The sequence below is a fragment of the Ischnura elegans genome, chromosome 10 (genome assembly GCF_921293095.1).
Source record: "Ischnura elegans chromosome 10, ioIscEleg1.1, whole genome shotgun sequence".
NCBI classification, from domain to species: Eukaryota; Metazoa; Arthropoda; class Insecta; order Odonata; family Coenagrionidae; genus Ischnura; species Ischnura elegans.
The window spans coordinates 59848976-59863662 of NC_060255.1; positions in this window are offsets into that span (position 1 = coordinate 59848976).

A 14687-nucleotide genomic window follows, 5' to 3' on the forward strand; every position below is an offset into this window, starting at 1 on the left:
TTACTATAACTCCTAAAAGTATGCCCATAGAAAAGAGATGAATTTTTTTGGTGAAATTATCCTTTTTTTAATGGCCTATATGTTAACCCCGCCTGAGACGAATCCAAAGAATCAAATCTCATTGAAATCGGTGCAGCCGTTCTCGAGTTATAAGTGTTCTAACTAACACGATTTTCGACTTTCTTTTATATATATAGAAGATATTCATTTTTATCCCATCTTCACTATCTTCAAAAATATTACAATTCAAAAAATTTCTAATGTATTTTTTACCCCGGATTTACGAAATTATATCATTATGGTGATATATGGGAAATATTTTTTGAACTCTAAATTTTCTATTTTCTATCGATGACAGTGTTATCTACCTCCTTTATGTCTCCACTTTTTGGGGGCATTTGGTGAGAACGAGACATGATAAGAAAAAAGTCACAGAATAAACCTCCTTTCAAATCCTTTGAAACCCTACGAAAAATTGTCAAAGAAAATAATTTTCTATATATTAGCTTTGAGGAATATGGGGGGTCAAAAAATAAATTTTTCAAAAATGTAATTTTTCGAATATAGACCACGTGATATATTGAGAAAAATTTTCTAACCGATCGGAGGAGCTTTTATTTTCTCCAAATCGTGCAATTTTGTGATTTGTTATCTCAACAACAGAGGTGTTGCATTATAGAGAGTCATCCCAAAAAGGCCGCGGGCCTTTGCCCTTCTTGGTCAAGCAAAACCGTGTTAGAATCTAATACTTCATTACTTAACAATATGTTCTTATTATCTACTTCTAAAACTTTATTCTGGATATTAGTACCAACTCTTTCATAAATGTTCTGAACAACTTTCAACGGGTATCCAAGGGGATAATAAATACATGAGTTTCAAATGAAATTTTTAAATTTTGATAATTAAATGCTGTAAAAGCTAATACCTAGAGGAGAAAAACTCGTAAAGCCTACATCGTCACCATTCTCATTACCTTTTTAACACATTTTTTTTACATTATTAGGGTCATATCAGTTATATAAATGGGCTATAAATTTTATATTCTCAATCACACACTACTACTACTTTAAATTTATGTATTCATTCAGTTACCTTTTAAATTTAATGAAATATCTGTCCATTTCGTTAGCACCTATTCCTGTATATATTATTCGATCAAGTGCTGTTTTAAGCACAAATATTCAAGCACTATCGGTTTCTTTTTCAAAGCTAATATATCGGCTACATTAGATAAAACTGATTGAACTATCGTGTGATTTATGTTTGCTCAAATTTTCCTTGAAAAAATCCTTGACAGAAAAAGTTTGTTCTAGGCTACGAAGTTTTAGATACGGATGTTATTCTTATACTTCTATATTCTATTGCAATTTTTGCACTTAAAAATTGGTAATCTTTTATCATTAGGCAATCCGACTCGTCATATTTATTGGCTTACATGCCGCCGTTACTTAAAAATGAGGCTTATAATTCTTTAGCCCACGCATACAATACCCATGTCATTCCCTTCACCATCCTTTTCTCCTGTAATGAAGAACGTAGTTGCACCACAGATTTTCTGTCTTTACTCCACCACGAATATCTTCTTTCATTTTTGACTCGAGTCGTAACTGGTTAATATGCGCCACGAGAACTGCCCAAGGGAAAAAGAGGGTTGGAATTAAGAGACCTAACACGCTTCAGGGTTCGCCAGATAGGGTAAAAGGGGAGTGAGGTCAAAGGTCAGGAAAGGATACGGCAAACATTGCAAGTAAATCAGCTTTCAGAAGAGGTCAAAGTAGAATTGATTCTCATTGTGTTGCAAAGGTAAGGTATCTAAGAATATATACGGTAACACATTTCATTCGTAGTACATCTAGTCCTCATCCATGAATACTTTTTGGAATGGTCTTACATAAATGCGATGTAATGTCCATCAATTCATTCATAGCATAGTAATCTAAAAATTTGCGTGACGTGTGTCTAGTTAATTAATAGGAACTAAATTTTTATATTTCTCACGACTAGATAGTCCAATAGACAATTTTTTTACTGTGCAGGTATAGATGCCCCTGAGGTATGAAAACACTTGCTAAAGAGAAAGGTTTTATGACAGTTAGGTTAAACTATGAATTTTGATATATCTTATAATTATTAAATTATCTAGTTGGCTATACATAGTAATGATAAAAGGTAATGGATGAAATTCACAGGGAGATATATAAATTTAAAAATAGGATCCAATAGGGAAACGATACTGTTATTTTTAAGCATAAGGATACATTTGGGAATAAAGCTGTATTTTTATCTATCAACGTACCTAAGTCACTGAAATTGAAAGAGAAAATGGCTGAGACTCACGATATTTGAAATGCAAATTATAGCGTCACGAGCGTGCTGCACCCGCTCCCAGCGGGCTTCTCCCGCTCTTTTCAATGCAGGTTTACAGAGGGATAGGCGCTTTTCTAATTTTAAAATGTAGAAAAAAGGCAGGGTCTTATGTACAAATTTAAGTGGAATGTTCATGTACAAATTGAGGTCAGAGGACCTCTTTCAACACAACATTGGAAGTAAATACACTATCCTCTGTAAACGCACATGATGACTCATACTTACGTATCAACAGGAGACTTGAATGTGGAATCAGCCGCATTTTGAAAAAAGTTATTTAAAGAATGCGAGATATTGTTCCAAATGAACAAATGTATCAGTTTGTGCGCCGTTAACGTCAGGAATATTTACCGGATTTTGTTTTTTCTTGTTTTTTTTTTGTTTTCAATTATTTAAAAACCAATTTTTGGGAACAATAGCAATATTTAGGAAGAAAGATATGCCGTCGTATGTTCTCTGATAAATTCTGTGCATTTTGGTATCTCATTTGTAGAGTTTGGTTTCGTATTAGTTGAGAAAAAGGTATCTATACAGTAGAAATAATATAGAAGAATCAGATATTACAAATTTATTAAACAAAGGTGACATTACAAAATATATGTTCAGACTTGAAGGCGATTCTTTTCTACATGCATCTTCATCGGAAATCGGCATCTTTTTTAATGGTGAGAGAAAAAGAGGTTGACTGCATTATAGCCCTCTTTCATTTATATCCCGAATATATTGGTCTTTTGTGATATTTTTTTCTTCATTTTTTTCCTGCCGGCTCTACATAAATCATAATAACTATTAAGTAAATTATGGAGTAGAGGTGGGTGGAGTAAAGTGAATTAGCAAGTTTTAATTGAATTAAGTGATCCTAGGACGAGGTAATTACAATCTGCTCTAATTAAGGACCAAGCGTGAAGTATGAAAGGGAGAAGTTACAGCAAGGTAATGTTTAATAATTTCCCAACGGAAGAAGGAGGAGTAAATTAGTTACGAATTGCGAATAATACAGGCAGGAAAGACGTGAATTAAGATCATGTCAAAAATCAACGAAAAGTTTCCTGGCTGGGTTAGTTCCTAGTTGTGTGGTGTCAAAATCCCACTACTTATTTGACCACATTGAGGACGAGAGAGGAGAGGCTCTACGCTCTAAACTTAATTCACAAATCCTACAAAAAATACCAGGAGAAGGAGCATTTTACAAAATGAATGCAAGACGAAAAAAATAAACCAGAGGAAATAGAAAAAAATGTAAATGAGGAGTTTAAAAGAATGTGTTCCTCAAAGATTTTACAATAAGATATTAAGATTGTAAAAATACCGGAAGTGGTTTTCTGGTTGCCATGCGGGCCACTTCATGGCCTCTTAACGTTTTGGCTTACTACTCTCGTATCGTTTTCGGGAAAAATAAGTTCCAAGAGTGAATTATCTCCTTTTAATAGTCATGTGCTGCCTGATTAACTTTGATTTCATTCTTCGGAATTAAAATTCCTTTGACATTTGGGTAGAGTGGTCAAGGTGGTAAATGCTATTGTTTTTCAGGTGGCAGTTATAGCAAGGTCTGAATCTCGGTGAGTTTTTTTGTCCCGTCTTATTAAGATACCATTTATATTATATATAATGTAATAACAGTGCCTGAGTTTCATTCGCTGGGAAATTACTTAGTTAAACTTCATAAAGGTATCGAATTTCACATTCAATGCTGAAAAGAAATTATTAAAACACACCAACACCCGAAACTAATATTTTGTAATAATATCATGTCATCACCTCAAATTTAAAAGCACGAGAAGCGAATTCCATTCCATTAAAATTAAATTTTTATACCATAAGTTGTAATACTTCATATTTTGTGTAATACAGCTTAAAATCTATTTAAAATTGAATTAGGTGAAATTAAAAACCAAAAGAAACTATGTTGCATGACAAGACTAATAAACCGCTTCTTTTTCGTACTTTGGTGGCAAAAGGTGAGCCACACTATACAAGCAAGCCATACTGGCAACCAAATCAGCCTGTATTATGAAGTAATAATAAACGCTTGTCTAGAGCAACTTCATAAGAATTTTATTCAGCGTAGCAATCGCTACACTCTGAATTTTGATAATTTTGAATGATGAGGTTTAACATTTGAGGTGGCGGTAGAGTGTGAAAGCAAAAATTCTGTTATAAGCAAACGATGCGTTTCCGGTCACTGCGAAAGACAAACTGAGACACTGGGCACGATAGCAGGGTCTAGCAGAAACATAAGGGATCGGCGGGCTAAGGAACATAACCGATGCATTGTATGCAAGACATCCGCGTCCAAGGCTTACGCGGAATGCCTTGAGTACAAGGCATTCTTTTGGAAGTTTACGTCAAACTTTTCCCTCTCATCATCGTTTCACCGCGTGAGCTTTTTATTGTCTTTATTTTTCATGTACATTTTATTTTAATTCATTATTGGTTCGCATTTCAATCACGTGAACGTTTTATGCAACAGCTCAGTTTTACTTCCACCAACATGGTATAAAGAATCGTTTTACATTAAAAAATACCAGTACTTGAGGAATTTCCATAAAAGGTTCAATATTTGTTTGGTGAATGACCGTCCGATATATAACCCACCACCAATGGAAACAAAATGAGCTGCAAATAATTTATGGGCAGCATTTACTTATGTCATAAATATTTTGGAATGTATTCTGAAATATTTTGACATACAAAGCCAGTCTAATTCCATTTGTATACCTAAATTATGACCACATATTTCGAAAACGTGAGGTGATTGAACAAAAAGGACTTGCATCCCTCAGGATAAAGCGACCGTCCAGGCTCTTTCAGTAAGTCCAAGCAATGCTGAACAATAGAGAGTTGAGTTTTGTATGGGAAAGATTCGGGGCAGTGAATTGGTGCATTTTATAATGGGAAGATTAAAGGACAATCATTCCCCAAACAAACAATGAACTAATTTCCAAGTTTACAAGTTCTTTGCAATTTCCCGAGGTCAACCGCTTACACATTTTGAGCTTTAATGATCAGAATGTTTGATTTTCTTCCTTTTTCCTTTTGTACTAACACTACGATCCTTTCCAAAATTAGATTAAGTAAGTTAGGATAAATAAATGGATTAAGAAAAATACATTTGGCCGCCCTTTCAATGGTCTCAAGTGCCTTAGGGATTAAGTTTCCACGAGAGAGCTTTTAGTTGTTGTTTTTAAGGGAAGAGAATATTTTTTTCCTAATTAATATAGTCCTTAATGAATGATACAGTAAAAGACGAGACCACTTGGTTTTAATAAAGACGGACTTGGTAAAGACCGTGTTACACGGGGCACGTCATTGCGCAGGTTAGCACTGCATTCATTTCTCAATATTGCATGCAATAACTATACGCAGACAAATGCGTTACCGCTTTACATGGCACTCGCAATCCAGCATCCATATACGATATTTCGTTGTATTTTTAGGCCTTTTTAGGAGTTTTTTTAGGAGTTTTATTTTTCGCCGCTTGTGGCCAGTGCACACTGACTGTGTGCTGTGCTTTGTTTACTATATTCTCTAATTCCTTTAATCTTCAGCATTCTATTTTCCACTCGCTTCCCAAATATTTATGATGCTAAATATTCGTGCTAAGTTCTCTTGATATATTTTAATCAGAGGCTATCCTAAGCCTCTTTAATTTTTAATAGACTTTTGATATTTTTTCGAAAATTTTTTTCATGAGAAATAATGTACATATTTAAAAATTTCCATCAATACGTAATTTGGCCTATCTGGGGTAAGAACCAGGATCTCTTGGTTGACTGACAGGCTACAAGTTACACCACTAAGCCTAAATATAGCGATGAAAAACCGGGTAGTCAAAATATTCATGCATAGAAACCTAGAATACTTTAGACTCATCCGCATCGATGAAATTACAACTCTGTTGGAAGGATCTTAGACGGCTACTCGAGTTTCCCACTGAATCGACGAAGACATGGCTGCAGATACTTCGGAAACCGAGCCTAAGCCTTCTTCAACAGCCCTGAACTACGCTTTTGTTCTGCAGCCGATTCGGTTGCCGAATATTGGCAACCATATAATCATTGACCCGGTGGGAAACCCGAGAAGCCATCCAATACAAATTACGAAGTGGAAGCACATGAGAATACTTCACTCGATTGGGAGAACGTCGGCGATCCTTCCGTTTTTCTTAGACCCCACAGCCTCTTCATGTGAAGTGGTATCTTTTTCTTTCCTCACGTTAGCTCGCATCATTATTCCCTTACGTCCTTCCTTTCTCCTGCGAGTTTCTTCTTACATTAAGTTGGTCCCTTGTTTGTGACTTCAAAAGGGATCTCTCGATCGAGGAGACAGAAGAACGTTTAAGTTAGATGCAGTGGCTATAAAAAAGATCTGAGAAGGGTCAAAGGGGTAATAGCATTCTATAATATTCGAGAAAATACACGGACATTTCCAAACTGAGGAGAATATTGCCATATTTCGTGGAATCGTCTATTACTTAATATAGAAAAAGACAAAATTTTGTTTAAATAAGGTTACTGTTTCCCTATTTAGGCCCAAGTTTCGTCACTCTATGTCATTTTCAAGGTTAAACAACGCATAATGAGAAATAAATTATGCATAATTTGGAAATACAAATGAGGAGTTTAGAGTTGGATAGAAAGTGGAGGATTTGCAGGAATACTGGACAACCTTCTCGTAGACAAACAGCTGACGTGTTCGGCTTAGGAGTGATAAGGGTGGAATAGTTTTTTTCTACCTCACATGCATTTTTTATTTTGAAATGATATTGAATTTTATAACTCCTAAAAATTCCAACTTTTTGCATTTTCAATGATTTTGGAGAACTTTAACCACATATCAATCGCTAAGTTATAACATCACGTATCTCAAAAATAGCAACTTTTCAGAAGAGCAGAAAAACGATTTGTACACTGAAATTAAAAACCAAAAGTTAAAAACACTGAAAAATAATCATTCATTTGCAAGCAAAGAGTTGTTTTTTGCTTTTTTTATTTTATTACACTTTGTTTAAGATACATGTGCCAAACCGACTGAATTTGAGATAAGTGTTGCTAGAACTTAGCATGTGCTTTTAAAGTGTAGCAAATCCGAGGTAAACATTGAGGCAGGGTCACCTCTTGCCTAATACCTCCTATGCTCAATCCCTCTTATTTTAATTGCACATTCAGTTACACTGACCGACAAGAACTGCAGTTAAATAAGATTCTTGGATCAGACAAATTTTTTCTGCAAGTATGTTAGGAAGATACCAAAGGAAAGATACCACTTTTCACTGAAGGAAACGTGAATATTAGTGTAGTTATAAGGTCTACTGCGGGTAAAAACACTTTGCTGTACGACCCTATCTTCATATTCTCTCTCTCAGCCTCTCTGTATTTTTAGAGCCCAAACTCTATCTTTCTCGGAGGAAAAAATAATGAAATCGACCGTAAAAAGCTTGCCTTTGATTTTGGTATTTTGTTTCACAAATTGATGGCTAAGTAAAATGTAAATGGAAGTACTGATTGAGTTATTTATCTGAAAATCATACAAAACAATTTTGACAAGAAGTTTTACGCAATTGTCCTTTTAATTTGATACTAAATACTAAGAAAGCCGGCCCGTATCTTCCCAAATTGATTGAACCTATTATATGCATCCCAATTCTTGCACCCAGACCCCGAAGTGAACAGAGAGGATTAGAGGAGATCAGGCAAATACCTCAAGGGAATAGAATGCAGCCAAAAGCTGCTGAAGGAGGGACTAGTTTGTGTGGAAAGGGTGTGATACTAACTACCCTATTCATGAATCATTGAGTTTGGGCCATAAAAATCAAATGGCTTGGTATATTAAATAAGAAGAAATAATGGAATGTACTTGTAGACTTTTCCTGCAGTCATAGGTACACTCATAAGTTTCTCGAAACTGAAAGTTTGGCCAAAATTTATCAGCAATTTCCTGGTAATGATAAATTTACATTTGGGCAGACCAGACTTATTTTCACTTAAAAAATTATTTTTGAGAGACGCGTTTTTTATTGGCCCCTGCAATATCCCTAATTTGCTGTGAAATAAAACGTGTCCTATTTCATATGGTAATAAATATTGTAATAATATTGTGGGGTGTCTATTTTTATTAATAACTTCACCACATCGTGCCACAAATCACACATGCTTTTCCCAAACACGTATTTTTCATAATATGGTACGTGCACTATGGATGCGTCCGAAGTTTCGTATCATATGCTAAAGGGTAAAAAACAATAATCACTCAGAATCTTCTTTTCTGGACCAGACAGGTTAATTACCGGTGCAATAGGTTGGCACTTTTAATGATCCTCTTCATCTGACATGCCGTGAGCGACGACTCCTAACTGAGTAGGAAGGTGCTGTTAAGGATGTAGATTGGCTGGCAGAGTGACACTTGCATTTCAATTTCCCTTTGCTACTTACTTCGTCCCACTAACGCGACATTTAAGCGAAATGCTTTGCATCACACCAGGAGGCAGCACTAATTGGCTCGTAATGCTCGCTAGAGCGACTGTTCACGACTCTCGTGAATGCGTAAGAAGGGTCTCAGAGTCGCACACATCGTGAATACAAACACGGTAATCCATTTTTTCCAAGAGTCGTCAGCGCCAAAGATACGAAAATAGAGTATGCACCGTAAGGAGAGATTACCTCTCAATTAAAGGCAAGTTATAGTTCTCGAGAACAAGGATAATGCTGCATATGGCCAGTTGTTGGGATAAGCGCGGATTAATTCCATCATCTCTGTACTTCAGCACACTGCTATTCTTTCAGGTCGAATAAGCCACCTGCGTGGACGCACGTAAGTGTTCGACAAAATAGCAGACATGACGCTACCTTAGTTGATGAAGGAATTCAGAAGAGGCGTTACATGATAGACAGCGGTATTGTACTTCCCACACTTTTTTTCCTCGGCTCACAACACGTGTTTCGATTCCCTTACAGTCATCATCAGGCACTGTGTTATATCTCATTAAGTAAGACAATCGAAATACTTGTATGAGCTTGTTATGAGTTTTTAAGTAAAATAAGTGGAGAGTACGATATCTTTGCTTATAATTCGATATGCTTTCCCACGATATCTCTCCGGGAAAAGCTGACTTTATTTAAGAGGGGTTAAATGTCTCTTTTTTATACATATTTTAATCTAACCTGCGACTCGGTACCTTTTGTCTCGCTTCCCTTTCAACCAGTGGCATTCCTTGTCTACATTTCGCTGCATCAGATTATCCTACTTCCTCATTCATTTATCTTCTTTTTCCCCACTCACCCAGTATAGTCACCAAGGTGACCAGGAGGCGACTAATGGGGAGTGGCCAAAGGATAGGTAACGTAGTGACTGGAAGCGGCGACAGAAGGCGTACTCGGAGACTGATTTATGCCACCTCTCGTGCTTTGAAATTTGTTTATCGAAGTCACCACTTGCGTCTCTGACGGGTAGAGCTGTGCGAATTTCACGGAGAATTGAGCTTTAGTTAGGGATTTGTCCGGCAACTTATATTCACGGTTATAAAATTGAAAGTGTTCATAACTCTTCAATGACATTCCTTGAGGTATTTTTTTATTCTCATGCCACCGAAATCTGTACAGATTGGCCTTTTTACATCGGGGTTTCTACAATAATTCAACAATCACACGAGCACGAACAACAATTCTCTGGATAGAGGCACTTACTCAGGCTGGACTCGAACCCGCGGCCTTTTACTTGGCACGATAGGATTAGCTACCACAATCTAGGCCGAGGTGATTTCAAATTTTGTAAAGCAGGTGTTGATAATTAATGGAACCCTCTTTTTTCATCACTGTGCCGCAGACATTTTTGTCAGCATATTAAAATCCGTCCAAAGTGGCAACATAATCAAACTTCATCGGGATGGACAAGGTCCTTTTATTATTTTCTTTGCATTTCCCGAGGAGCCACTCACTAAACTGCCCGCGGTAATGTTTCTCGTGGCAGAACACATAAACCACAGGTGCTTCTGCGACTTGTACGCATGTAACTGTGAGCACAGATGCTCGCCAGCGGACGCGAACAAGAGAGGTGCGGCCATAAGCACAAGTGTGTTCCCTGGACGTGGTCAGGTGTGGCGTGGCGAGATAGTAGCTAGAGTCTCTTGAAGTGCCCCTGGAGGGTACTCACTGGATCGAGGGACGACTGTTGTATCTACCACAGCTGCATACAGAGCGACTGCTAAATCGAAGAGGACTATTACATTAGCTTCATTCGCGTCATCAATTGTTCAACTTGGCATCTCATGCTCCAAATGTACTTGTGTGGTATTGCCACCGACAAGTGCTAACTCTTGAGGTCCGATCAAGTAATTCAATTCTGAAATTAAAACCCTTTACGTATCTTTTTATTTTTATATTTTTATAAATAAACATCTCCTAAATATATCATTTCAGTGGATATAGAATTGACTTGTCTGAAATCAATGGAAACAAATTTCTTGAGTTCGGTTAAATTACGTTTTTATTGGTATTTTCTGGGGAAATTTTTAAAATTTGATATATATTTTGTCCTATTTAATAGTACTCCAAGCTTGTTTGGACGAATCTAATATCTAAATATAATAATGAATGTAAAAAATAATTTTATTAATTTGTTTCACATTACTGGGCGTTGTTTAAGATAAAACTTTAAAATAATTGCTTAAATAGAAATTGAACAAGAAAATAAATTTCAAAGCTGAAAAATTTGGTGATTAAACAAGCATTAGTTGTCCAACTAATCTTTCTCTGCTAACACCCCTCTCACTAACGTTTTCAGTAGCCTCCGCCTGCTTTTAAAATACGTATTGGCTCAACCTGGCACCAATAGGCGCTCAATCAAATTCACACACAAAAATCCCATTCCTTATGCTAAGTAGGAGAAGAAAAGACTGCATATCTTACTCAAGATAAAGCTGTGTGTGCCGAAACTTCAGCGTTTTTATCTTGAACGGGCTGAACAGAAGGCGTGAAAATGTTTTCATGGGAGGTGAAAGAAATAAAACAACGCGAAGTTTCACCTGTTCAGGCACATTCAAAAATCCGTGAAAAAATTCAGAACCTGTGCGGAAAGAGTTTGGAGATGGATGCATACATTGTTGGCGGGAGTTGTTGCTGTTTCGGAGACGGGGAAAACAGCTGTCGAAAAACATTGAGTGATAACTCCGATCACCATAGAGTTTGGAGGGTGTAGAGATAAAAGAAGAGCATGGGCACTTCCATCTGAGAATTCACATCGCAGATCTTTTTGTATTTTTCACACGCGTGACAGTCATGAAAGAGAAAGAAATGGAGAGTCTCCAGTAGAATCCTAATAGATTCGCATGTCGAGAAAAACGCACCTGAACGAATAGTTAACGTTGATTTTTAGGATTTTAAACCTTGTTATCGTGAGTTTGAATATATATTGGTATCGGAATAAAAATCATTAGCTTGCAATCCTAAGATTTGACGCAGATCTCGACTCGATTAAATCAGTCATTCTATTCACATCTATCTTTTTTTTATCTTTCTCATCCTTCTTTGGCAGAAAAAAATAATTTATTCGAGGTTTTCCGTTTCTGTTCCTACCATCCAGTTTTTTTATAGTCTTCATTAGGTCATCGTGACCCAAGGTATAGCCAATTATGATAAGCCGTATTCTTCTAACGGTTTTCATGAGGCTTCTCTTATCTTTTATTTAAATGAAGACCCCCTCATACTCAATCATTTTATCCTCATCGGTCGTCTGCAACACCACATTTAGAATACCTCCCTTTACCCTTGATTTCTCCGTTTATGCCAGGGTCTAACTTCAGTTAGAGGCTGACCATTTCATTACAATTTTTTCAAATAAATAAAAATCCCCGAAGATTAATTTAAATTCAACAAATTAATTTCAGTCTTTAAGAATTTTATTCTTGTTTTTTTATACCATGCGATCCATAGAGGTTTTTGAAGATGTACGTTAGAGTATAAATATTATATACCCACTGCGGAATTCGGTTGACAAGATCTGTCACCAAAATGAATTGACATATTTTTCAAGTATTTTAATAAATTAAGCAAAAGTAAAGCTCTTAATGGCCGTGTTATATTTGTTTTGACATATCATCAAGCATGTATACTCATAATCCGTTCCTAAAGGGATTTGCTTTCATGTTTTTATTGGAATTGAGTATTTTTTTTAGGCCTAATAGAAGGAAAACAATTTCGAGACCTTAGTTCTTGGGGCCCTTGGAACACGGGTTACCGTGGTGGTGAGGTGCCTCACAAAATTTTAAAACGAAAATAAACTTCTTTAACTTTGGAAAAATTACATTTACAATTTCTGAAAATTATGGGGAAGAATTGGTGTACGTGCTTGATACCTACGGGAAATTTTGTTCCATAGACAAAACTGCTACTTGAGTAAGTGGGCTAGAACGTGAAACTGAGTATTCTTTTGCTTTCTAGTCTAGTTATGCCTTACTTTACGCTATGATTTTGGCGCGTCGGGACTCTTGGGGAACCATCTGCTTTCATACGCAAACTCGCTTTGTAAATTATATGGCCATAAGGAGTTCATTTCCTTCAATTAGCTCTCGCTTATAACCAATCAATGACACCCATCAGATACATCACTTGATCTACGTCTAATGCCACTTCTGCCATTCCCTTGTTCGCAGATGCTGTTGGGTGCTTTTGTGTTTATATATATTCTCTGTGGTAGTAACCTAGGAGCCTAAGCTTCTCTTTTGTTCGCAGGATAAATCGCCACCAAAAGTGACAAGGAGTGCTTTAATTTTCTTTGCGACTAATTGGTTTGAGTGAGTGTCTCTAGTCCGAAAACAGAGGATCAAGTTACGCAACAACAAAAAATATAAATTTCGTCTGCATTTGACGCATTTTTAATTAATGGCTCGGCTCAGTCTTAGGGCCGACAATGAGCAGACGGCTCGTACTTTATTTTTACCAAGGGAAAATTTATTTTTTTGCGGTGGGAAAACTTCCTGTAATATTTCATTCACGACTCAAATAATGCGTAAAAAGGCAGACGCGCTTGCGCGCTGACAACGGATGCCTTGATTTCATTATGAACTTTTAAAAAGAGAAGCCATACTTTTAAAAAAATATACAATTTTTAGCAGAACAAAAGCTTTGCCAGGCATTCGCGAAACGAGAAACTTTTTGAAGCTGCACGGAAATTCGGCGGAACATCTGAAAGTTAAAATTAAAGTTTTCGTGGGTGTTTTCAAACATTGAATGCAAGAGAGCCTTTATGAATGTTAAGAAAGTAGTAGCAGTGGTATGGATAGGGTAAATAGCTTAATATGGCTCAAGATATTAAGAAAAAAATTAAAGAAGGAGACGTGGGCCGCTTCAAAGTCGATCAAAGAAAACTCTTTTTCTCTTCTATCAATTCAAGGAAACTATGGTAGAGAATTAATTACCATGCGATATTTCTCTGCCTTTGTAGGTTTTTTTTTTTTAGGTTCAAAAAATATGATTACTGAGATTTGAATATGAACGACGACACAGAATCAGCTAACTTAATTTTCAGCTAGAAATAGTCTTTAATTTTAATTAGTGAATTCAATTATCAATTACATCATCAGCCATTAACCCAAATATTGGTTTCACACTGCTTGACACACAATTTTCCTCTCAGTATTTTATTTTTTAATGTTCAAAATTATTTTGTTTTGTATCTTTCATCACTTGCTTTGTCTATATCATTGGATGCCTTTCTCTGCTGTTCCATCTCTTCCATATTTTATTCAAAACATATCTTTATCTCTCCTCACACTGTGTCTTATTTAGTTGTCCCTCCTACTTCAGAAGGTTTCTGAGAGGCTGCTTTTTCTCTCGCAGCCTTCTTAGAACTTCAAAATCATTAAGACGATCAATTTGTTTTATCATCCCGAGTCTTCTGTGACACCACATTTTCCAAGTTTACGGCCTCGATTTCTCAGCTGTACTCCTACAGAAGAGCATTACTGAAATTAAATTCTTAATGCAGTGCTTCATTGATATTACATCGCTTTCATTCTCAGTTATTTAGATACTTTACTTTTTAAGGAGTAGCGTCCTTCCAAGGGGATTTCTAGTTAAACTATAACCAAAGGAAATTAATTTTTCCAAATAAGCTTTGATGTCTGCCTCACCGAAAATATTTATGTCCGTAGCCATTTCAACAAAAATGGGATTGGTGATGAAAATTACGATTCCATATTTTCCCAAGCTTTCTATATAAAGAGTACTAGTCTATCAACTCCATGGCAGCTTGTGATTACTTCCTCAGTAGTATTTTTTATTTTTACGAAAAATAATCAACTCATGAAGCTAATGCAGAAATAA